Source organism: Ixodes scapularis, unplaced genomic scaffold (assembly GCF_016920785.2).
Source record: "Ixodes scapularis isolate PalLabHiFi unplaced genomic scaffold, ASM1692078v2 PGA_scaffold1__304_contigs__length_218370807, whole genome shotgun sequence".
NCBI lineage: Eukaryota > Metazoa > Arthropoda > Arachnida > Ixodida > Ixodidae > Ixodes > Ixodes scapularis.
Genome location: NW_024609846.1, coordinates 31652066 through 31656147, shown reverse-complemented (window position 1 = coordinate 31656147; position 4082 = coordinate 31652066). Strand labels below are relative to the sequence as shown.

At 45.9% G+C, this 4082-nt stretch overlaps 1 non-coding gene across 1 annotated transcript; it reads left to right on the top strand.

Annotated features, from left to right (window-relative positions):
• The first annotated feature begins 501 nt into the window (after window positions 1-501).
• Trnam-cau lies at window positions 502-574 on the top strand. The gene has a single exon. It is a non-coding gene; the product is annotated as a tRNA-Met (tRNA).
• Window positions 575-4082: the final 3508 nt, after the last annotated feature.

The window sequence follows — 4082 nt, the reverse complement described above, 5'->3', positions numbered from 1 at the left end:
GGCGTCTAGGACGACGTCCTTGCGGCGGACGTCAAGAACGACGTCTAGGACGACCTCAAGGACAAACGTTTAGGACGACGTCCCAAAGGACAAAGGACGACGTCAAGAACGACGTCTAGGACGACCTTCAGGACGACCTCTAGGACGGCCTCAAGGACGGCGTCTAGGATGACATCAAGGACGGCGTCTAGGACGAAGTCGAGGACAACCTCCAAGACGACCTCTAGAAAGACTTCAAGGACGTCAAGGACGGCGTCATGCGCAGTGCCCCTCATGGTGTGGGCAAAACGGGCCTGTTTGTAAACACTGTGTTGGTGCATGGAAGTTGTGTGACTACATAAGCCACTCTTGAAACCGTGTTGTTGCGGGGAAAAAAACTGTCCCCTTTGTCAAAAAGGTCCGTTTTGCATATGTCTGCACATTGTTTGACTCCAGTACCACCACTTCGATATTACGTTTTGAACCCTACATGTAAAACTTTCAAACGACGGAGCTTTAACCGCCTCGGTAGCGCAGTAGGCAGCGCGTCAGTCTCATAATCTGAAGGTCGTGAGTTCGATCCTCACCCGGGGCAGGCGGTGTCATACTTTTGTAACTTTTTTAACGCGAATGATTTGATTGGACTTCTTGCTATTTTCAGAGTTGTTCTTTTATTTAATTGTTCAACAATATTTTACCTTTAAGTTCTGACTACTATTAAAAGCTTACAGGTGGAACGCTGCTCAGCCAAAAGACTAAACTTTAAAAAAAATAATAAAAAGCGCCTGCACAACATAAATCCCCCTCCCCCCCTTTAGAAAAAATGACAGGAAGATCCATTGGTGGATTCTTGGGGCATGCGTTAGCGTGACCCTGGGAAACACCACACAGGAAAATCAACCAATAAATCTTCCTGTAATTTTTTTTCACCCTTTTTCTGTACTCTGCCAGTCAGAGTACGTCGACGCCTTTAGATACGGTCATCTAAATCACTCGAGGAAGGAACCGCATCAATCGTTTTAATTACACACACATATCACAGCCCACGCACCGCTACTACGGAAACCCAGAGCGAAGAACAACCGGCGACGGCAGAGCGGCAACTGAGCACACACGCATTCCTCCGCGACGCGGCGCAACGCCTTCTAGATGACAAAGCCGCAGTGCTGAATAAAATGGCGTCATCAGAGAAGGCCAACGATGGGCACAGATTGGACACGACGATTGTATCAACGTTCGGCTCAAACTTGACTCGAAGCCGAGCGCCGACGCAGCACTCGTTGTACAATCTGTGTCCGGCGTTGGCCACCTCTGATGACGTAATCCCATTCAGCACTACGGCTTTGTTATTCAGAGGGTGTTGCACGGCGCCTCCTTCTCTCTGTCTCCGTGCAGGCTATTCGCGTGACTTAGCCGAAAACGAAAGGGCTTGTTGTGACGAAAACCCGGCGGTGTCTGTGAGTTTGTTAACGCCGGGGAGAGAGGGAGAGGTTAACGTGCGCTGACGTTAGCGCTTCGGACCAATGGGAGCGTCGCACCCGTCACCCTCTCCCCCTCCTTTTCGCTCTCTCCCCGGCGCTGACAAACGAAAGACACCGCCGGGTTTATGCGAAAACGAGCGTTCTAATACCCGTGCCACACGGGCAATTCGAATGCCATTGACAACGAATGACATTTGAGTGGACGGCCAATCAGCGCGCGACACTCCGGGCGTGGCGCATTCCACGCGCGACAGATTGCGAGCTGATTCGCCGATCACACAAATGTCATTCGTTGTAAATGGCATTCGAGTAGCCCATCTGACACGGGCATAATGCCAATTCATTAAAAAAAAGGAGCGCACTCGCAAGACATATTTTGAGTTAAAGGCAATTGTATAACAAGCATTTTTAGAGCGCAGCTCTTAGGGGCCCGTTTCCGGCTTGAGCGGCGTCGGCGTAACCGCGTGGTGCATTGTGGGTAAATTTCCCCGCTAAATCTAGCGGAAAAATTTCTCCGCTAAATCTAGCGGAAAAACCCCCACTAAATCTAGCGAAAAATATTCCCCGCTAAATCTAGCGGAAACATTTCCCCGGTAAATCTAGCGGAAAAATTTCCCCGCTAGATTTAGCGGAAAAAATTCCCCGCTAAATCTAGCAGAAAAATTTCCCCGCTAAATCTAGCGGAAAATTTTCCCCGCTAGAGTTAGCGGAAAAATTTCCCACTAAATCTAGCGGAAAAATTTCCCCGCTAAATCTAGCGGAAACATTTCTCCGCTAGATTTAGCGGAAAAATTTCACCACGATTTCGCGGAAACATTTTCCCGCTAAATCTAGCGGGAAAATTTTCCCCACTAGATTTAGCGGAAAAAATTAGCCGCTAAATCTAGCGGAAAATTTTTCCCGCTAAAACTAGCGGAAAAGTTTCCCGCTAAATCTAGCGGAAAAATTTCCCCGCTAAATTTAGCGGAAAAATTTCCCCGCTAGATTTAGCGGAAAAAATTCCCAGCTAAATCTAGAGGAAAAATTTCCCCGCTAAATCTAGCGGGAAAAATTCTTCGCTAAACCTAGTGAAAAATTTTCCTCGCTAAATCTAGCGGAAAAAATTTTCCGCTAAATCTAGCGGAAAACATTTCCCGCTAAATGTAGCGGAAAGATTAGGGAGTTTTCGTAGACCGCGCTGCCCCCTCCGCTAAGCGTTCCGCAACGTATAAGTTGCTACCGCGCCTGCCCGCCGATAGCCTCGACTGTGGAGTTCCCGCTATTCTAGCGGGTTGCGGAGGGCCTTGCGGGACGCCGAAAACGATCTACGAAAACTCCCTATTCTCCCGCTAAATCTAGCGGGAAAAATTCCCCGCTAAATCTAGCGGTAAAATTTCCCCGCTAAATCTAGCGTAAAAATTTCCCCGCTAAATCTAGCGGACAAAATTCCCCGCTAAATCTAGCGGGAAAATTCCGCGCTAAATCTAGCGGAAAATTTTCCCCGCTAGATATAGCGGAAAAAATTCCCCGCTAAATCTAGCGGAAAAATCTTTCTGGGGAGTCACGTGACCCCCAAGGTCACATGACCCCCCCCCCGGCCCAGAGAACACGTGACCCTCAGTACCCTTCCCTCCTCCTCCTCAAGAGCTGCGCTCCAATTCGGTGTTACAGGGAGTTGTAAACGGCTTTCATTTTTTTTAACGTTTGTTTTGAAATAGAAGCATGCTTCGAAAGTGCTCAAAAGAACCTCGCAGCACAAATATTGCGTTGTTTTTTTCTTGTGTCTTTTTTTTTCTTCTGAAAGTTTATTTCATGACATAAGAGTCCTGTCCAAGTAGTTAAATAAAACTTTTTTTTTTTTTAGAGATTGGTGTCACAAACCTTTTTTTTCAGAGCCACGTGCTCGCCCCTTGCCTCCCCACACTTTGCTGCAAACGGCTCTTAATCAGAAGTCTTAATACTGCACTTTTCCCGTTGCTTATTTCCGAGATCGCACACTGTAGCGCCAGTAGCAAAAAAAAGTATCCAAAAAGGTTAGAAAACGCGATTGGACTTGAACTCTCAAAACGAGAGCATGTGCACGTAATTACATGACATTGGAATAAATAATCTATAAGCTCCAAATACTTTTATCAAATATCCTATGAACAATTCGAAAGCTGTTCCATTTGGGGCTTTGGATTTAAATGAATAACATACTGATTCATATATTACCTCATTAATCGGCAGTTCATTTTCTCAACCGATTAAGCGATCAAAAGTGATAATTTTTCTCTAACATGTCAATACTTAAACACAGCCGTGAACCTCGTGTGCTCCAAAAAAACATGAACAAAACTTTTAGAAATGCTATACTATATTTAGTCCTTACTTCGTACTGGATAACGCTCTTGATTATTCCTGTTTTTTATGTTGCTGCTTTCTACACGGTAAGGGTACGAGGAACGAGCAAAAACACCACACTGCTTTTTTCAAAGGCTACCGTTTTATTAGAAAACATGATTGCGCTTTAGGACAAGGACAGTGGAAGAACAGACAACACAGAGCATGTAAACCTTTCGAGCCACTCGCTATGTGTTGGCTGTTCTTCCACTGTCCTTCTCTGAAAGCGCAATTGTTTATTTACCTATTTATTTTATTTAG